A 22,765-nucleotide genomic window follows, 5' to 3' on the forward strand; every position below is an offset into this window, starting at 1 on the left:
AAAAAGATAAACCTCCAAATTTAACACCCAGCCTTATATTTTCACCCTAAGCAAAAAGGGAAACAGTCTCACTTCTTATATTATATGAAAAATATAGGGTAATAAATTATTCTGAATTCAAACTCATTAATAAAAAGTCACTCTTTTGAATTAAAATGAGACGTAATCTCTTCTTCTCCTCCTCATCCTTCTTCTCCTCTCACCATGAAAAATAGAGCAGAGAACTGATTTTCCACTCATTTATTTGGTTAGCTGAGTAGTTGTGAGACACCCAAGCTACAGCTGAGGGCTCTGGGACCAGTTTCTCATCTCCTTCAACTCCTGATGGAGTGAGATGAACACAACTGGGCATGCCTTGAGCTTCGCTGGACGGGTCACATTCCATTTTAGGTCATTCCTTAAACGCTCACTGATTTTATAAAGTGCTGAGTCATCTTTTAGAGCTAGTTTAGGAAAAAAATTCCCTTGGCAATGGAAGATATTTTCTATGAGCACAAAGCAGGACAAAATGTACCTTTTTTTTTTTTTTTTTTTTTTTTTTGCAAGGCATGTTTTAATAAAGGGATAGATAGATAGAAAGAAAGACTTCCTCAGACAGGCCTGAGCTTTTTCTCTAATCTTGCACAACTTCAAAGCTATGGTGAGGGTTAGGGAATGATGCCATGATGCAACCAATCCAGAAGCCTGAACATTTGAAAAGCATTTTTCAGAGGTATAGACAGTCTTCCCTTTACTTTAAGCAAATCGGCTCAGTAACATTCACATTTCTTTAATGTCTCTCATCAACTCTTTAGCATTCCAAATAGCTGCTGCTGAAAATGTTCAGGGGAAAAAAAAAAAATCTCTTTTCCTCCTGAAATCTGGGCAGCAAACTAAATGCTAAAGGAGATAGAAATACGTATTTCTGAGTTGTGACATGTTTAGCAAGAATAAAATATACAAGAATTAGAAAAGTTTCACTTAAGTCACAGACAAGAAAATACAACAGCGAGATGAAATATGAAAAGACGATTATCCTCACTAGTCATAGGGAAAGCACAAATTAAAATCACAGAGATATTGCTTTTTATCTAGGATATGTGTAGAGAAGCCAAAATGGCATAAGAGCTTGTGTTGGTAAGGTTGTGAAAAACTGGATCCTCTAACCACACACTGTTGGCTTTTGCACTGTGACACCTGATTGGGAGCGCCTTTGACACCGCCATTCCACTTTCGAGAATCAGCCTCACAGAAAAAAAGGTGCAAACCTAAGGAAAGAGTCTAAATCATTATGGTAGTGCTAAAAAACTACAAAAACCTAAACATCCATCAGTAGGGCACTAGTATTCAAACATAATATGCCCACGCTGTATACTATTTTTCAGTTATCAAAATTTGTGAAAATAAATATAATGCAGAAGCTGTTGGAACCCCAAAGCACTTTAAGCCCAGAGAAAGATGTGACTGTGATCTCAGTCACACATGGTTATAATTTCTGTTTCTCAGATTATACATTAACTCACTTTCTTATTTTTCTTGTTCTCTACAATGGCTAGAGAGAATTAAACATCCAGGACAAAAATCTCCTGCCTTCTTAATGACCCTTGCTATACATTGACTTCCTCTTTGGTGCTTTGCTTTGCTAAGACCACATGACAGAAAACCCATGACTACTATACCCTCTGTAATGAATGTAAAATGCACCCTTTCCAAAAAGAAACACTGCCTATAAACCAATCAAATTGCTGTAAGTATGTGCCAACCTTGTCTGAAAATGAAATCCTACTAAAAACTTCCCTGTCTCTGACTATATAAATGAAATCTTAATTTCCCTACTTCAGAACGCTGACTCCATTTCTTTGGGGCTGGCGTGTTTGAGTTGGCTATCCTCACAATATGCACTTAAATAACCTCTCCTCAAATTGGATTCCGACTCTTCTGACTACTATAGGTTGACAAAATAATGAATTAGATTGACATGTATTAACTAAGAGGAAGTTTCATTGCATATTGTTGAATTCAAAAATAAGGGTGCTGAGTCATGTTTGCATCTGCAGCATTTGGGAGAGGAATAAAATACTATTTTTATGTGAACATAAATGTCCGTGCATTTGTATGAGCATGGAGAAAGCTGAGAAAGGATATGCACCAAATTGTTAATGTTGGCTGCTGCAAAAGGGTGAGGCTGAACAGGGAGAAGATGATTCAGTCAGTTATATTCCTCTGTACTACTTGACTGATTACAATAAGCACATATTTAACTGTTAATTTTTTTTTTTTTTTTTTTTTTGAGACAGAGTTTCGCTCTTGTTACCCAGGCTGGAGTGCAATGGCGCGATCTCGGCTCACTGCAACCTCCGCCTCCTGGGTTCAGGCAATTCTCCTGCCTCAGCCTCCTGAGTAGCTGGGATTACAAGCACGTGCCACCATGCCCAGCTAATTTTTTGTAGTTTTAGTAGAGACAGGGTTTCACCATGTTGACCAGGATGGTCTCGATCTCTTGACCTTGTGATCCACCCACCTCGGCCTCCCAAAGTGCTGGGATTACAGGCTTGAGCCACCGCGCCCGGCCTAACTGTTAATTTTTTTTTAAAAATTGTATTTACTCACTCTGGAGATAAATGACTACTGAGGAACATTTAAAAATTAGGACACACTAAATTATTCAAAAACCATGCATATCTTTTGTCTCTAGTTCCTGAAATCATTTCCAATATTTCAAATAGATTTTTTTACAAATAAAATACCTATGTAAATCTGTTTGCAGCTGGTACAATTACAGATAATCTTGAACACATTTTTTTAACAACTGACTGAATCTAGAGCTATTTTTTTAAATAGATTAAACGACCTTAAGAATTCATTAATGGAATTTATGGCATGCTGAACATAAAAGCAGGAAGAGGCCTATGTTTTCTTTAAAAATCCTTCCCCGATGGCAAACAAAGCTCAAAAATGAAAGTCTGCAAATAAGATGACTGAAAGAAGGGCTTAGCAATCAGTGGCTTTGAAAACACATGGTCCCTTTTAAAAAGTGGCACTTCAGAAGTTCAGCACAGTCAAGCAACTGTGAAAGGTAGCAATGACCCTGTGTCCCTGCTAATCCAATCTAGGCAGTGAGGTGATGAGCCACTGACTAAGGAGGCTTCCCCTAACGTAATGGAACAACATGGAAATACTATGAAAGTCAAGCTTTAAAACGTACTCTGAGACTCCAAAGCATTTTTATGTATTATATACATTTTTATAACTTAAATAATTTGTAAGTTTTTACCATCTTATTTCCTATAATGTGTGCTATAAGTGCTCAATTCTAGCACATTTAATTTGTATATCGCAGGCAAGCTAAACTTAATATCTCCTTTACTTTTATTTTGTTTTTTTGAGTCAGATTTTTGCTCTTGTTGCCCAGGCTGGAGTGCAATGGCTCAATTTTGGCTCACTGCAAACTCTGCCTCCCAGGTTCAAGTGATTCTCCTGCCTCAGCCTCCCAAAGTGCAGGCCTGTAATCCCAGCTACTTGTAGTAGAAATGGGGTTTCACCATGTTGGTCAAGCTGGTCTTGAACTCTTGACCTCAGGTGATTCTGCCGACTGCGGCCTCCCAAAGTGTTGGAATTACAGGTATGAGGCACCACACCCGGCCTCCTTTACTTTCATATAGTAAAGGACTGAAAATAATTATTTCTATATGCAGAATTTAACATGTGACTTTCTCTTGATCCTATATGCCATGCAAATATCAATAATTATTTAGTAAATCATACAAGTCTAACAAAACATTTTTTATACTATATTATTGGTAAAAATTAAAACCAACAAAATCCAGCCTTAGGTTCTTCAATCTACAGTCCAATGAACAAACCGAGTCATTGGAATTATTTAAGTCAAAACTACAAAACCCATTTACTTTCTCTTGAGGATCAAGGAAGACTTTTCTCTCACCAGAATCAGATTTTATTTCACAGCTGGGTTTAGATTCTATAGGCTCTTTGGCTTTCTAAGTGCTGGTAGAGGTCAGTAATGTCAATATGTTAACATGTTCATATTCCTAAGGATGAAGGAAAATCAGCTACCCTCATCTCATCTTGCTATGACCATTTAGCCGGGTTTCTTAGCCTCAGCACTATGGAATTTTGGGAGGGGAATTCCTTGTTACGGTTGTGGGGAACTGACCTGTTCACTGTAGGATGTTCAGCAGTGTATAATATGGCCTCTGCCAACTATATATGAGTAGTACTCATTCCCCGAGTGTGGCAATCAGCACTGTCTTGAGACATTGCCTGTCTCCAAAATTGAGCCATTGAGAATGCATTGAGGAAACTCTGCTCATCAGACACAAAGCCAGCTGCATGCCATAATTTTGGCTGACACTTGTGTTCGCAATGTGTTAGGCACTGTGTGGAAGACTTTATGCACATTATTTCATATGCATCCTTCGTCTATAAAGAGGAAAACTGATGTTCACAGACAGAGAGTGGTTGAGCTGGGTTTCTCTGCTTTTTCTATACTCAAGTGACCGATAACCCCCAGATGTCCCCTGCACTCTCAGCTTTGGAAGCTGGTCATGTGTTTGTGGTCATGTTTGTAAACAGATCTCCCTTACCCCATGCATGCATGCAAGTATGTATGCAGAGATAGAACTGACTATAACTCTACTCAAGCGAGTAGAGATGGACAATGAAGGAAAGACTTTGAAATTCTCCCATCTCTAGTAAATAGCTGAAAATCACTTTTCACTATAGGTTTCCAACACTATACAAGATGGCTGTGAAGACAATAGACACAGAAGACTCTAACTGCCTGAAAGGGTTTAGAGCACTATAAGAACTTCCCAACATCTGATGGCCTCTTGGGTTGTTCCTGCTGTCATCGGGAAACTAACTGCAGACCTCTGTCCCTGAAGGCAGACAGAGCTTTGGCTCCTTCTCTTGGAGGGCAAAGCAGAGTTCAAGATCACATGCAGAGCAGCCAGAGTGTCTTGGTCTTGGCTTGCAGCCCAGGGTACAATCCCAGTTCCTGGTAGTGCTTTGACTGTGTTGACCTTCCCAGATCCTGGCTGCTTATAATTTAACTGGAGCCAAGGACTCACTCAGAAGTTCCAGAGCTAACCGATCCCTTGGCCTGCCCCACACCGACCTTGAACTGCAGCATTTACCCAGCCTCTCCGGAGTGAACTCCAGCAGTGAGCTGCCATTAATCACACCCTGTTGTAACATTCCCTCCCTCCCTCTTCTATTTCCTTTTCTCTGGAGATACTAGTGCCTCTGTTGTTTCAGGTACTGGACACCCAAATCCTTCTTTTAGACTCTGAAAATTGGATGGGGCAACCCCTCACCTCTGAGGCTTAGTGGGCTTCCCATTCTCTTTTGACTGTCATCACTTCAGCAATTATGTACACTCTGTTTGCTTAGTTCCTGCTCCCCACAGATAATTTGAATCCTTGGTACTAAAATGTAAGGAAAAGCAACTAGCCATGTGATTATAATCTTCTGAGGGTATACCTGAATTGACAGAATCATTGAAAAGGCACTCTTGTTTCTGAAGTGTGGCCTAACCTTAGAAAACTGTCAAATTTTATGTTATTTATAAATAACATGTTTGTATAACTGATTAGTACTTTATATTATATTCCACCTTGGGTGGAAAATAGACTTTGTTTAAAAAACTCCAGATTATTCTTCCTCTTAGAGTTTTAAACTCTACACTTTTCAAAAGAGTCTGTACTTCTGAGTCTGGCAAGCAGAAAGACGGGAGTGTCTCTTGATCTGGGGACAAACATTTCCCTAAAATTCTCCTGGCGGAAAAAGAACTCGAAATGGAAGTGAAAATGAGTTTCATAAAAATAAGAAAAGCTCTATTTCTTGCACTTCTGAGTTTGCGAACTCACTGGATACCTGCTTGATATTGAACTAGATCATGTGGTGCATATGTGCAGTTTAGAGCTGTTAAATTAGAGAGACGACAGACCTACCAAGATGAAAATGCAAAATGATTGAAGTGATTGGAGTTCAACATGATAACACATTAAACAGATTTTCATCTGGAAAAGGGGCATCTCCAGAGACTGTTCATACAAGGAGGCTTATTCAAAGGGAAAGGACAGCCAGCTCTTTTCTCAGCAAGCAAGAAGGCTGGGCTAAAATTTCAGCAAGCATGATTATGAGTCTGTTTTAGGGAATATTTTCAGGTTATAAATTAAATGTAGCTCTCCATGGTCTGGAAAAAGTTGGAGAAAAGCTTTTCTGACAACCCCAGTGGGAGATTTAGGACATGATTATTCTGATGAAAGGCACAGATCCGGCCAGATGTCTCTGAGTAGTTTTTCTTTTCTTTTTTTTCCTGCCTAATGATCTAGGAATATGACTACACTTTTGATACTATGGGAGAGGAATTCCAATGCCGGGTCTGCAACTAATTGGCTCTGAGCAAGATTCTTATTCACTCTCACCTCCATGCCTCATGTGTGAATAAGGCTGACAGCATGTCATATTTATAAATCCGTAGACACTATGGTGGTAAGTGAGGTGGAGAGTCTAAGAATAGTCTGCTATCAAATACAGGAATGTAAGGAAAAAACAAAGTTCTATTTTTAAGGAAATTTGCTATACAATTTGAATAGAATCTAACAAGCACCGAAGTATATACATTTAAGTTATTAAATGTCATGTGGTCTGTATAAGCTAACAGAAATCATAACTCGATAACCATTTAAATGTAGCTCATGTCTTAAAAATAATTCAGCGATCGTTGGTCTTGCGTTGAGATAGGAGCCAAGATAATAATTATTTAGACTACTTTGTATTTGTAGGGCACATGACCAACGTTTTTTATACATTAATACTATAATTAAGCTTTTACATTAATGAAGCAGTAATTAAAACTTTGGAACTGCCCCAGGTGTTTCTGTGGCTAATGTAAGCTCATGTTTGATCTTGTTTTCTCTCTGCAGCAGTCACAAGGCTTAAGGATATAGGATAAGGATTTAAAAGAAAATATAAACAGTTTTAAAAACAGCCACAACTTCGGAAGCTACAGAAAGTTTATCTTCCCTTGTTTTCCTGAATCTTTGATGATTGATACATTTGGAGCCAAATTTAAAGGCATTACTACAGTCCTGCTGAATTACAATCTTTGAGGTCAACCTTGCACATCTGTGTTTTGCTAAGCCCCACCGATGACACTGATGGGCAGCCCATGTCAAAACCCACTGATTTTAAATAATATAATATGATGTAAGGGGCACTTATTCTAGGTCCTGGAGATACAATGATTATCAGAGTAGACAGGGCCTCTGCTCTCCTGAAGTTTAAGAGACACGTGATGAGCAGATGAGCCACAACTGACCTGGCTGTGATTGCACTGAGTGACTGCAGACAGGCTTTGTCCCCATGCAAGGCCAGCAATGGTCTGAGAAGTCAGAGAAAGCCTAAGATGGGTCAGTGCGCTTTGCCTTAAGAAGGAGTTGCTATGTGACACTCCAGAATAAAAGAAATTTCCAGGGAGAGGTAACAGCTAAGTCAGATGCCCTAGGAGTAAAAAATCCTGCTTGATACATCAAAAGATCAAAAAGATGCCTGTTGACTGGAGCAAGACGACAATGCAATTTGTTCAGTATCATCAGACAATTTCACCTAAGTGCCTTTTCCATAGATCTAAAGTTTACTTAATCTTATGCCACTTGAAAATTTACTCATTGTATATAAAGTCTTTCTCTCACGGATGGGTGACACAAAATGCATAAGATATGCTTCTTACCCCCAAAGGAATGAGAGGTTCTCAATGTACCCGATGTAAAAATAAATATGATTTAAAAGTTGTTGGAACCCTGAAGATACTTTAAGCCTTGAGAGAGATGTGATTGCGCGCTGAGACACACAGGGTTGTGACTTTTGTTTGTCAGATTATAGAACAACTTGTTTCTTATTGTTCTTGCTCGGTACAGTGACTAGAGAGCCTTCACCAACAACAGGAACAAAAACCTGCCGCCATCTTAATGACGCTTGTTAGATTAACTTCTTTCTTGTCCTGCTTTGCTTGGGCCAGATGACAGAAAACCCATAACTACTATACCTCTCTAACAAATGTTAAATGTATCCTTCCCCCAAAGAAACGCAGCCTACAACCAATCAAATTGCTGCAACTGTGTGCCAACTTTGTCTGAAAAACGCTGTAATCCTGCTAAAAACTCCCGTCTCCGACTATATATAAATGAAACCTTAACTTCCCTACTTCAGAACGCTGATTCTATTCCTTTGGAGTTGCTGTTTCCAGGTGGGCTATCCTCAAACTTTGCCCTTGAATAAACTCTCTTTAAGTCAGATTCTGACCCTTTTGATTATTTTAGGTTGATACCAACTAACTATAAATAAAAAAGACGACATTAAATGCTTCAGCCAAGATCTAAACTATGGGCTATTAGCAGAAATAAGGAATGTTTAATTCCAATGGCTGATACTAAAGATCTTTACAGAGGTAACATTGCCTCACTTTGGTCTTACCAAGTAGGAAGCACATGTATTAAAATAAGATTTTTGACAGATAGAGGTGGGGAGCGCATCTTGTATGGAAGATAGTTAGCAAAGTATCAGGTACAAGAACCAAGAGCTGCTTGATTATCTAGGGTCAGGGTTCTAGGGGAACCTAAGGATAGCAGGAAATATGCCAAAAAGGACATTTGTTCCAGATCATAGAGGACGTTGAATTCCATGGTAAAGAGTCTGGAAGCAGTGGAGAAGCACAGATTTTTGAGCAGGGGAATGATAGGATAAAGATGTGTTTAGGAAGAAAACACTACTTTCCTGGTGCCATGGTATATTTTATGCATGACCTGAGGGGCTGTTGAGTTATAAATGGCCTTAACCTTTAAACAAACAGCTCAGTAATGCTGAAACTGTAGAGTTAATGGTTCTTCTGGATCTTAGCCTGCTGTCAGCCGGCAGTTCTAATTTGTTGTAAACTAGAAGCTTCCAAAGGAAATGGAAAAAGTCACGCCTAATACTAATCCTATAATTAAGTAAAACAGAAACAAAAACAAACACTTAAAACCCACAAGCAGTTCCAGTCCACCACTATTAGAAGCTAAGAAGCATGAGGCCTTGTCCTTATTTCAGCCTTTTGTTTTTTTAGGAAAAAAAAACTCAGAAGACTTTTCCACAAAATTCTCTGAGTCATGATTTAAGAGACTTGATCTATAAGTTGAGCTGTCAGTGTTAGCCTCAAGAAAAGCAAAAACCCATTGGGCTGTGAGTTCCTTGAAGACCTGGGCCAGGCCTTTGGGACCACCAAGGCCCCAGGTCACTCTGCAAGGCTCCTAGCAGTTGCTCAATGAAAAATGAGACTGCATAATGAATGTATAACGGCTTGCATGCTTACTAACACTGATGCTGGAATTGGAAGAGGAGGATATATACACACACACATGAATTCATATGTGTATTTTTCATATATTTTTATAACATATGCATATATTTTTTGTGTATATGTTTTGCATATGTATGTTTTTCACATATATGTTTTCATATTTGTAACAGTCATATGTTTTCCATATATATGGCTATTTTCCATCCTTCCTTAGCACTCGCAGCAGTGTGGCGGCCTGTGAAGTTCTTCCATCACAGAGAGAACGCCTCAGGCAATAATTCGCAGAAAAGCTGCTCAGGACTTTTATACCATCCTTTGGTCCACTGGTTCTCAGCTATTTTTCCATCCCAATACTCCTGAGGGCTATGGCACACCCAACAGGAACAGTGACTCAGAGTGATGGCAACAGACACTACCCCCACCCCACCCTACCCAGAAAGCATATCAGAAGAGGGAGAAGGAAAGGATGAGGGAAGGGAAAGGGGGCTATAAACATAAGCAGTTTGAACAAAAAAGTTCCTAAGTCCTTCTGCTATACCCCACCAAGGACAGATCTTAGCCACAGCCCCCATCCCCCCAACCTGAAAATTATCATTTAAGTGGATGGCCTTCAGAGTTAAAGGGGCCTGAATCTAGTCCTAGCAACATAATCATCAGCGGCGTGATCCTGGCCATCACATTTAGCTTCTCTATGCTTCACTTTCCTCATCTGCAAAATAGAAAAGATAATGGTGACCATCTCCAACAGCTACTTGGGGAATTAAATGAGACTAAATTGTGTGAAGTGTTGGACACAATGTCTAACACACAAGGATAAGAAATAGATGTTGGCAATGATTATTATCAACAAGCAGCCAAACAGAGCTGTTTGCCATGAAGGACATGGACGCTAATAAAAGCTTCCAAGAAATCAGGTGGGACGCTTGTGATAGATCCAGTTCTCATTGGGCTTCATTAACAAGGTATATGTGCAAGTCAGGTGCAGACCACGAGAGAGGTGAGTCCGTGTGGGTCAGTGCAGACTAAGGCCTGCCACCAAAGCAGACCGTATGCAGCAAAGTGCTTGGTTGCTGTTTGGAGCCACGACTAATGTTCCCTTTTCTTTCTGGGTTCTTATTAACTCAGAAAAGCGGGCTCAGCCCTAGTTGGAAAGTCAACAAAGGGAACACAAAACTGATGCTGATTTCCTTAGGAATGAAGATGGGGCTCTCTGTTAAGGATCTACTGCATCAAAAAACAAGCAAGCCTTTCTTCCTGCCCCTGGAGGTGCTGGCAGATAAAAAATCCAGCGCTCTCTGGCAACAGCACATCCCCTGGTGGCCAGATGATGTCACTGCAGGTTTTTCTCCATTAAAAGAACAAAGTGTGAATGAGTCACATCACAGCTGCAATTTTCTCCTCCCCTGGATGGACCAGCAAGTACATTCTGGGATCCTGCTGAGGCACCACCAGGTAAAGAAAAGTGGAATTTTCTGTTGTTCTCGGCATTCTGATTGCTGCAGATCGAACCCAAAGAACTTTATTCCGCTCAGGTCGGCTGGGTTCCGAAACTCTTGGCATTAAAAGCAGGTGAACCACAACTGGGTGATAGTCATAAACCTACAGTGAAATGTCCAGTGTCCTGAGTGCCAGGCTCATCGGGAAAGCAAACATTTCCACTTGTAGTCAAAGCCAACATCAGTCCCCCCAACTTATTCTCCTACAACAAAGGCCGTCAGGAAACAATGATGAGAGAGCATGGCTTTCTTCTCCCCTAGCATGCTACAGAAGCCATCATGAAAGCTGGTGGCTAAGCAGTAGATGCGTCAGGGTCCTCCATTCATAATTTTGTTCAAATCTTTTGATTCTACTTGGATTCCACTTTCGAATAGCAAGGTCCAAATGCTATTACACATTATGAATATTGGCTCTTTTATATTTTTTCTTGAACTTACCTTGTTAAAAAATAATAATAGTTTGTAATGACAAGATATGTTGATGTCCAATGAACAGAAAGGAGGGGGAGAAAAAACAGAGGTATCTGAAGGCCACTGAGGACAGGCAGACACTCCACAGTTGTTCACTTCCTTCTTTGCTCGCAGTTCTTTCTCTCCTCAGATGATAGGGAGGTAAACATGCTTAGAGTTCATTTGGGCTTACACTCAGAACGCCTGCACCCTGTTTCTCTCTTTTGATGAACTACATGCCAGGATAGCCAGCCAAGTAGAAAACACTGCAGTTCTTGCACATCTACAATGCTGCACAAGTAACATTTCACAGTGGGTAGTTTCCTCTGCACTGTTTCAGTTAGAAGAAAGAACACAATTCGCCTAATTTTAAACACATCATTATCCCTTCACCGTTTCCTTTCAAAATCAAAGAAAAGGAATGAAATCCATATTTTCATGGGAGCTGGAAAAAGACATTTGGCCTCTCTCTTCTTCATTTTGAAAAAGAAAAGCTGCTCCCTTTCACAGAAACACATCAAGCAAGTGTACAATGAGCGACATGCAGGTGCAAACGCCAAAGGACAGTTTGTTCTTCTGCAAAATCATCCACAAGGAAATAAGGCTAAGAATGTTACTGAGAATCAAGAAAATGCAGTTGGAACAAAATAAACAACAACACAACTCCACAACAAGAAAAGAAAACCCAGGGTCAGCAAGGAATGATTCCGTTTAAGAGAAAAATGTTAACCATAGTCGTGAGGACAAGTTAATTTAAAATCATATTAAGATTCCACATAATGTAATATGATATACAAATCACTACAGTCAATATGTAGAGTGAAGGCAAGAGTAGATAGTGCCATTGTTTCCTTGATGTAGCAACAGAGAATGATATATTCAGTACAACATACTCTAAAGCAGGGGCCCCAACCCCTGGGCCACAGACGTTAGGAACCAGACAGCCCAGAAGGAGGTGAGTGGCACGAGCCAGCAAGGCTTCATCTGTATTGACAGCGGCTCCCCATTGCTTACATTACAGCCTGAGCTCTGCCTCTTGTGAGATCAGTGGCGGAGCATTTGATTCTCAAAGGAGCACGAATCCTAACATAAACTACACATCGAGGGATCTAGGCTGCGCGCTCCTTATGAAAATCTAATGCCCGATGATGTCACTGTCTTCCATCACCCTCAGATGAGACCATCTAGGTGCAGAAAAACAAGTTCAGGGCTTCCACTGATTCTACATTATGGTGAGTTGTATAATTATTCCATTAGATCTCATAATATAATAATAAGATAAAGCGCACGGTAAATGTAATGTGCGTGAATCACCCCAAAACCATCCCCCTACCTTGATCTGTGGAAAAACTGTCTTCCATGAAATGGATCCCTGGTGCCAAAAAGTATGGGGACTGCTGCTGTCAAGCACGCTGAGACACTCTTCATGGCTCTCAGTCTCACAGGTTCCTGTCATCAGTTTGGTTGTTGCGGTGACTCCCACATGCCACCAACTTCAGTACTATTTTCAGAAAAAATGACCTAGAACCTATGCAGAAAATGGAGCACCAGGGACAACAGTCGGCTTCATTTGGGCTGGTCACAAAATTGGGATCATATTTTGACAGTCCTACAAACTAAGAAAGGAATATTAATTCCTGCCATTCACAAAGTCACAGCTGGTAGAAATTCTTCAAATTATGGCCAATATAGTTCACATAAACTATTTCCAGTGGCACTTTTAGTTACTTTGAAGTTGTCTTCAGCTATAGAAAGACATGGCGAATGTCTTAGAAGCAGATAGCTATATGTATACTTCCTTCTGTCCTAACCACCAACACTCCAATGTTGATCGAGAATTCTAATAAAAAAAAATGGAAGGGCGAATTTTAGGGGTACCTATAATTTGACTTTCTATGTCTCAAGATACCTTTTTTGTTATGTGTTTTGTCAAACGTAAGTTATTATTGCTATTGCTTTTACTTTACAGTCTTCTCTGTGTGGAGCATACTAAACAAACCTAAAACCAAAAATGGCTCAATTTACTTCAAATACATAAAATAAAATCGAGTTCCTTCAATATCAGATTTGGAACTACTTCAGAGTGAAAAGGAAATAACAATGAGAGTAGTGAAAGAAGGCTCATGGAAATGTACCAAGCAGAGAGAGGTTGCCAACCTTTCCCCACGTGATGAACTGTCTTGACAACACCCACACAATCAAAGGCATCAATGTTAATCATTAGGAAAAACAAGTTAGGTTAAAAAAATAAAGTAAATGGCAGGATAGAAAAGACCTTTGTTTTCCTAGTGAATATCTAAAAATGTTTTTTATACACATCTTAAATTAGGTATACTGTAAAAGAGGCCATAGGCAGAGTCAAAATTCCACCGGCTTTTCGAAATTCTTTGCTTCCAAATCCAGTTAGATATAACACACATCATTTCACTTTGCAGTCAACGTATCAGTCAGATTTTCAAACACTTCCACTTTAAATGCCTGCACATAAGTCACCTCTGTTCTTATGACCCACACAAATCCTGCATTTGGAACACTGTACAACTGATCTCCACTGATTCTATGAAGAGTTAATTTGGCAATATGCCCAACTGGGGTTATTATAATAAAAGAATATATTTAAGTGTTGCTTAGTTTCATATGGAAATTCTTTTTCCAACTTTAGCATATTACTTTAAAGCCTAAATGGGAGAGGAATCCAAAAAAACTTAGGGCAGAGTTGAAATCAACTGAGATGCCTTCTGTTTATGCCAAGATGACCAGGCTTCTCATGATAGTCCCAACTGTAGGAGAAAAATCATTAGCTAAGACATCTACCACAGCAGTTAAAACTTATTTGCCTCTAGCTTAAGCTAATTCTCTAAAAGTGTTGCAATGCTGTTGCCTAAGGTAAGCTTAAAACTACCTCAAGGAACCTGCTATCAGAAGGTCTTTCACATAAACTGACTTTGTTGGCATATGTGAAATGAAGTAAAAGATGCCTAGGTCTGTATTTGACCTCACTGAATAAACTGTCTCTCCAGTCCAGTGAAAATCTTCTGACCGTGGAATGCCATGCATGCTGCTTTGATAGGAGTCCTTTGATGCAGTATGTTTTCAAACTGCAGGTCACTACCCCATTTAGCGGGTCACTAAGTCAGCTCAGTGTGCTGTGATCAGTACATTTTAAATGAAATAAAATAAAGTAGACTAGAATAGAGTAGAAATTGTTTGGAATGCATATAATAAGAACAAGTAAAGTTTCACGAAATTTTGTTCATTATTTTATACACACACATACAGGCATGCACACACCAACACAACTCAATGTGATATAAAATGTATTTATTAGCCTGTGTCAATTTTTGAGAAGTCCGAAAACCACTTCTAAGAAGGATATTTAATTTTGTTGTTTCACATAATATCTAAATTTTCACATACTACCAATCTAATTCCCTCTTTTCAAGAAGGTAAGGGTGGGAGTAAACAGGATGAGTGCACCCACTTTTAGCTACAGTAAGAACACAGCTGTGGGAGGAAGAATCAACTCTTACTAGGTGAAGAAGACAGATCCACTGAAGGATAAAAATGTGCCTTTCCACTTGGATAACAAGCTGATGACGTGGATATCTTAACAGAGGGGAGAAACACTGTAAAGTTTCCATTTGAGTCATTGGTTTTTTCCAGATATGGTAACTGGTTCCAAAACCGAAGAAGCTGAAGGCTTTGGTGGAATGTACTAATTCATATATGCTTGGCTAACTACGGGATATTCTCAATAGGTGATGCTGTAAAACCAGGACCTTTTCTCAATAGAAACTTTTAAAACAAGATCTTTATTAATTATTCTTAAATGTAAATGCTCCCTGACTCTCCACCATACTCCAGCTAATCAACATCATTAAAAAAAAAAAAATCTCTGTTTAATTTCCCAGTGTTTCAGAGGATAGTTTAACTAATATCTTCTCTTTGAGGGGGGATTACAACTAAAAGTGCATCCGACACTTTCTGGATTTAAAATAAAACAAGATTTCATTTATTCTTTGGCAATGTGTGTGTATATGTGTGAACATGTACATTTACAGTATAATTATACATACACACTACAGTATATGTAATTATACATACAAACACCAGAGTCTTTGCCACTGTTTGACAAAAATGATTTCATATTTTATAAACTCTCCATCTTGTTAATCTTCACAATTCATACTAAGTGTAAGTGCCAAATGTTGGAGTTATAACTCATTCTTTTAAAAGACTGCTGAATATTTCATGGTAAGCAAATACTGCATTTGCTTCAAACATTGGCCTTTTGATGGATATTTATTTTATTTTGCTTTTTTCTGGAGAGGCAGTCTGCCTACTATAATCAGTGCTGCAATGCATCAGTTTTGTACATATATCATTAGTTAAGGAAGTTTTAGTTCTGGAAAGTTCCAGGAGAAGAATTTAAATTTTAATAGCTGTTGCCTGATTATTTTCCAAAAATAGTGTAGTAATTCACATTTCTATGAGCAACACATGAAAGTGCTCTTTCTCTATCCTTGTCAGCAATTGGAATTATCATACTTTTAATTTTTTGCATGTCCAAAGGATATAACATAATATCATATTGTTACTTAAATCTGCATTTCCTTAGCATAGTGAACAATTTTTTTGTCCATGGTGGGCCAGTTATTTTTGCTCTTCTGTAAACTGCTCATTCAAATTATCTGCCCATTTTTCTATTGCTCTATTAGATTATTAGATTGTTTCATATTGTATTGATATTAATTTATTAACTGCTATATGTGATGAAAATCTTTCTCTCATCTATTGTCTATTGAATATGATTTTTTTCCATGCAAATATTTAACATTTTCATAAAGGATAAAATGCCTATTTTTTTTCTTTTGTACCTTTGCATTTCCCCATTGGCTGAAACAGTCGCCCCAATTACTACATTATACTTGGTCATCTCATTTTTCTGTCAATATTTGCGTTGTTTTAAAATTTTTGGTTAAGATTTTAATCTACATAAAATTAACTTTATAAGGCATGCAATACAAGTCACTTTTTAAAAAATAGATGGTCAGTTATTACTAAATATAGCCTATTTCCCACTGAATCACAAATATTAAATTCCAAAAAATTCTAAGATCCATCTGCAATCTATTCTCTGGTGCTTAGCTATGGTGTCAATGTCACACTGTTTTGATGAAGGTGGCTTTATGGTATATATTAATCAGCACATAAGACAATTTCTTCTGCTTATAGTTATCATACTGCTTTGTCAAATCCCACTATTTTTTCAATAGATGATCTAAGTGCACTTAATCTAATTTCAAGATATCTTTGTTGGGACTTTAAATGAAATTAAACTAAATATAATATTAATTCATCTACTCAAGTTTTAACTTTTCCTTGGCGCAATTTTGGTAGTTTATATTTTGCTATACTGGGTTCCTCTGGTTCAGGGCTTAACAAACTATGACCTGCAGGCCAAATCCACCCATGGCCTATTTTTGTAAATAAAGTTTGTTGGATCACAGTCATACCCATTTGATATTATGATGTCTAAGGCTCCTTTTGTGCTATAGTGACAGAGTTGAGTGGTTGTGACAGAGGTGGTATGGTCTAAAAAGCCTAAAATATTTACTCTCTGATCTTTACAGAGAAAGTATGAAGATCCCTGCCCTAGGTTTAAAAATCTAGTTTCAAGGCCGGGCATGGTGGCTCACACCTGTAATTCCAGCACTTTGGGAGGCCAAGGCAGGTGGACCACCTGAGGTCGGTAGTTCGAGACCAGCTTGACCAACATGGTGAAACTCCATCTCTACTAAAAATACAAAAATTGGCCGGGTGTGGTGCCATGCATCTGTAATCTCAGCTGCTCAGAAGGCTGAAGCAGGAGAATTCCTTGAACCCGGGAGGCAGAGGTTGCAGTGCGCTGAGATCACGCCATTGTACTTCAGCATGGGTGACAGAGTGAGACTCCATCACTCTGACAGAGCATCAGTCTGATAACAGATGTTGGAGAGGAAGTGGAGAAACAGGAATGCTTTTACACTGTTCATGGGAGTATAAATTAGTTCAACCACTGTGGAAGACAGTGTGGCAATTCCTCAAGGATCTAGAACCAGAAATACTATATGATGCAGCAATCCCATTACTGGGTATATACCCAAAGGATTATAAATCATTCTACTATAAAGACACATGCACACATATGTTTATTGTGGCACTGTTCACAATAGCAAAGACTTGGAACCAACCCAAACACCCATCAATGATAGACTGGATAAAGAAAATGTGGCACATATGCACCATGGAATACCATGCAGCCATAAAAAAACAAAAACAAAAACGATGAGTTCATGTCCTTTGCAGGGACATAGATAAAGCTGGAAACCATCATTCTCAGCAAACTGATACAAGAACAGAAAACCAAACACCTCATGTTCTCATAAGTGGGTGTTGAACAATGAGAACACCTGGACACAGGGAAGGGAACATCACACACCAGGGCCTGTCGGTGGGTGGGGGGCTAAGAGAGGCATAGCAGGGGCTGGGGGAAAGAGGAGGGATAGCATTAGGAGAAATACCTAATGTAGATGACGGGGTGATGGATGCAGCAAACCACCATGGCATGGGTATACCTATGTAATAAAACTGCATGTTCTGCACATGTACCCCACAACTTAAAGTATGATTTAAAAAACATCCAGTTTCTAAAAAGTTACACATGGTATATTCTATCTTCTAGAATTTCTTCAACATTTTAGTTATGTTTGTTTTAACATTTCTAACTTTTCTCTAGAGAAAGTTTCCAGAGGGGATTTGTATCTTACCCCAAATTAACTTTTGAAATTATTTATCCATTCTACTATTTTAGTTGTTGCTATTTTCCATTTCACTAATCTCTGCTTTCATTGTCTTAAATTCTCTTTTCTTTTGGTGTATTTTTTTTCTAGTTTCTTATGTATTAACCTTTATTATTGGCAGTGTCTCTGTGTTGCATAGATTTTGAAGTGTTCTCCTTTTCATGTTTTATAGATAGTTTAGAATTTAACCCTGATTTTATCTTTGTCCCAAGTGTGTTTCTTAATTTCCAAGTTGTTAAAATTTTTGTTTACATTTCAGTACTTATTTCTAGTTTTATTGGGCAATACTGAAAGAATGTGGTCTATAAAAGCTCTTTTGAGTTTTTCAAGCTATTTTCTGGGCCAAGTACTTGACTAATTTTTCTAAGCGTTTCATGGCACCAGGAAACTAGAGAAAGGATATGAAATTCTGTGATATATACCTAGTGAGTCAGTTGCAAAATTGGCTCATCAAAGTCTCTCTGTCCTAACCTGTTACCTACTATCTACTCATTAAAATATGCCACTATAAAACCAAAGTATTAATCAATCCTTCCTGCATTGTGACAGTTTTTAAAAATGCATTTACAGTTGCTATGTTATTTGGACATGCAAGTTTATGACTTCACAAATTGCTCCTCTTTCTACTATTTTATGCTTTCTTTCCAGTACAAAGTACTCTTAGTGTTTTTATTTTATTTGCTCTTTGTCTTATATATTTCTGTTTATCTTTTCACTTCCCTAAGCTTTAAGAAATCGTGTTTAAAGTATAGTTTTTGTAAGCGACTCGTGTGTTTTTATTTTTATCCAATATATTCCTGATCTTTCTTTACATACGGGTATTTAGTCCTTTTACATTTTAATGTAGCAATAAATGGATTTGATTTTTTTCCTTTTTTTTTCTTATTTTATGTTTACAGTTTAGTTCACATTGTTGGTTTCTCCACTTCTACTGTTTTCTGGCTTGGTAGAGTTTCAGCTTATTACCTTTTTTTCTCTTGTTAATGTAAAAGTTCTATCATTGTTTTCGATTCTGTAAGTTGTTACCTCCCTTTCACAAATAACTATATTAAAATCTTCTAAAAACAAAATTCCTAATACTAGGAATCAAATGAAACCAAATGTTTGTTATCATATGCAAACAAATACCAGCTAGTTCTTCCTTCCAGGTACTTGCTGCTGCATTGCTTCTCCCTCTCTGTGTGGACATAACTGCCTTTGCTGCAAAGTGCTGGAAGCTGGCCTCTTCAGAGCCAGAGGCTGAAAGGTAACTCTGGTTTAGTCAGTGAATGCCTTCCTAAGAGATTTGTGAGAGAGCAGCCACTTCTGCTGTTCCTGTAGTCAAGTTCAGTCTTGGAGGCAACAGTTTTCTGTGGCTGAGGTCCCCATTTTCTGCCCCTAACTATGTGGTGTCAAAAAAACCCATCCATTTTGCTAGTGCAGACAGGGGCAGTCATGGAGCCGATGAGAGGAGCCACTGCTTGGTGCCGAGGCAGGTCCTGATGGCAGTGCCTTCCTGATCCTAACAGCTTCTTAATAAGTTGCTATGGCAGCAGCAATGTGGGGTCCCAGTTCTGGGAGCAGCTTTGAGTTCGAGAGTTGTTCATGAAAGTTTAGTTTAGAGTCCACTACTTCAGCTGTACAATGACTCTGAGGCTCACTCACCATGGCTCCATAACAAATTCCTTCTTGTTTAAAACAGATGGGTGGATTCTGTTCTCTGCAACTGGACCCTGAATGATAGATTCTCTCCCTATCTCCCCATAGAATCTCCAGATCTTACTGAGATAATAATAATTTAATATTTTTAATTTTAGACAAAGTTTTTCTTTCAATATGTCTCTTCTGTATCAAAAATCTATATTTAGCTCATGTCTTATACATTCCCAGTCACTATCATAATCCAACATTTGATGTTTATTCAACATTTCAGTGTCAACCACGTTGCCAGGAATTACACTTTGCAAAAAAAAAGCCTGCTGAAAGTTGATCTCTTTCTATTGTTCTATATTAATCACCCTCACAGATTTTAAGTTTTCCAATTCTAATCTCATGTAATCCAATGATGCTTTGTTCATCATTTTCATTAAAAATACTTCCCTTAAGATCTTGGGGAGTCCTAAAGAGAAATATCAACTAAATCATGTGCTTCTACTCAAGGCCCTCCACTGATTGGGCACTCTTCATCTATCTATGCTTCTTCTGGATACATGCAGCCTATAGTTTAAAAAAATTTTTTTTGAGATGGAGTCTTACTCTGCCACTCAGGCTGGAGTGAAGTGGCACAATCTCAGCTTCCTGCAACCTCCTCCTCCTGGGTTCAAGCGATTCTCCTGCTTCAGCCTCCCACGTAATGGGAATAACAGGCATGCGCCACTATGCCTAGTTAATTTTTTGTATTTTAAACAGAGACAAGGTTTTGCCACGTTGGTCAGGCTGGTCATGAACTCCTGACCTCAAGTAATCTGCCTGCCTTGGCCTCCCAAAGAGCTGGGATTACAGGTGTGAGCCACCTTGCACAGCTTTCATTTCTAACTACAAAACCTGGCTCCAAGCTCACCCTCAAAAAGTTATCCTGAACAGCCCAGTCCCAGGCTGGCCACCCCTGAAATCTTCTGGGTGCTTCAATGTTCTTCATGCATTTTTAATATTGCTTTTATTCTTTGCATTCCTATTTATTGTATCAAGACTGGTTATGTTGAAAATTCCTCAAAAAAACGGGAATTTGTCTTTTGGCTGTCCTTCCAGTCTATAACATTGTGATTGGCATGAAGGACTCAAAAAATAACATTCCTTGCATTTTTAATCCTCATCATCTATGTGTATGCGAATTCATATGCGGTATGTGAACACACAGCAATTTTTAAATACTTGCCACAAAAGCTGCTTAAGTTCTCTGGGCCTCTGTTTACTCGTCTGTGAAATGATGATGCCATCACCTAGCGCAAAGTCGTATTTTGGAAAAGATTGAATTGAATCAATCCTGTATGACAATATTTACTGAAGTGTTTCAGAGCTGGGAGGCCAGGAAGTTGTAGAGAGAGAGAACGATATCTGACAGCCAACCAAGTGCTCTCAACAGCCCTGCTCTCTCAGCTTTTCTCAGTCAAGTAAATTAAATGTCCCCTTTTTTCATTTACTCCAGAAGCAAAGCCTACTTTAAGAAGCTGTACCCAATGCCTGGAACATCATCACACTTCCAGATGGCAGATTCCCTCCCTTTCTACCTTAAACCAGCTCTCAAAAACCACCCCCTCAATGATCCTCTCCTGACTATCAGAGAGGGTAACACTCATCAGCACCTCACTCTCCTGAAAAATGCAACTCCTACAACACTTTGCTCACGACTCCAGCTCACAACTCCTGAAAAAGGCAGCTGTGCTTATACATCATGAAAAGTGCCAAAGTCACACAGCACTGTGCACTTGATCAGCGTTTGCATACTTTCCCTGGGCTCCACATGCTTCTAATGTTTGCACGTCTGCCCCAGAGAAAGCACAGAATGGGTTTAAATTGGTTTGTCTGATGCCCAGCCAAGTAATATACATTTATAAATATTAGCTTGTAAAAGGCCCCACGCAGTTACTCATCATCTATACCTACCTGCCCTTCAAGTGACTCTTGGTCATTATCCTTACATGGTTTCTAGAAAGTACAGCTGCAGAGAAGTACATTAGTACCTCCCTAATGCCAGAGGTATCCAAGGGGAAGCCTTGTCCATAAGAACTGACACGAAGGGGTGATCTAGACAAGAGCCACCTGGGAAATGTCTGTGCAAAGCCAACTTTCTAAATCAAACTCCATTGCCCTAAAATTGTCCTAATATCCCTGAGACACCTTACTTCCTGGAGTCAGTGCAGAATCTAATACTGACTTGCTCCCAGCTGTCCTGGAAAATCTTGGTCTTTGATAATCTGGGAAAAGACAGAATCTGTCCAAAGATCTATGGTTTGTACCATGCCAATGTAAACTGGTAAGTCCTAGATATTCATAGTTATCTGTGCTGACACAGTTTAGCATCCATTCATAGTTCATCAGACAAACACTATGTATCCCCAGAATCTATGCATGGCCTAGCACAAGGAAGATGTTCAACAAATGTCGGTGAGTAAACAAATATTATCATAGAATAACACATTTCGGTTTAGGTCTTTCCTCAATACTCATATAACACGCATTTTTTATCTGTTCAGTTTGCTATTTCAATCCCATGATGCTAATTAAGTCTCAGGTTTGTTTCCTCTCTCTCCGTGCTCTCTAGAAGATGGACAGCATATACATCATAATGTAAAATAGCAAGCATCTCTTGACACCACCGCTGAAGTCCCCAGCTGCCTCAGTTCTTTGTGTATCCTGGCGTAAATGTTTCTTGGTGCTCATAGAGAGGTCGTTCAGTTCTCTTGGTTATTCTTACATCCTTCTGAATGAGTAACTTGCGTTCTGATCTCCTAGTCATCCTGAATTTTGATCTTGACACGGTTCCTTATGTTGATAATTTAGATCAGATATTATCAGATTTACTACTTCATTACTGCAAATTAATTACTATAGTGTATAAGTAAATAAATAATATATAATATTAACGTCGTATTCATTACTGGGTTCACTGCCATCAGATTCTTCACGTTTCCAGATCTTAAAGAGAAAAACAAACTGTA

The 22,765-nt window shown here is 38.8% G+C and overlaps 1 protein-coding gene and 1 long non-coding RNA gene across 8 annotated transcripts in view; one reads left to right on the top strand and one right to left on the bottom strand.

The window, feature by feature from the left end:
* The window catches only part of TPD52L1 (TPD52 like 1), a 112,212-nt gene that overhangs the window by 63,179 nt on the left and 26,268 nt on the right, over positions 1-22,765 (bottom strand). The gene's annotated exons all lie outside the window — the stretch shown is intronic.
* Positions 5,221-20,886, top strand: LOC119471997. The gene is made up of 4 exons (XR_005201099.1): positions 5,221-5,256; positions 12,461-12,518; positions 19,277-19,374; positions 20,352-20,886. It is a non-coding gene; the product is annotated as an uncharacterized LOC119471997 (long non-coding RNA).

This window comes from Cebus imitator, unplaced genomic scaffold, assembly GCF_001604975.1.
Source record: "Cebus imitator isolate Cc_AM_T3 unplaced genomic scaffold, Cebus_imitator-1.0 Scaffold81, whole genome shotgun sequence".
NCBI classification, from domain to species: domain Eukaryota; kingdom Metazoa; phylum Chordata; class Mammalia; order Primates; family Cebidae; genus Cebus; species Cebus imitator.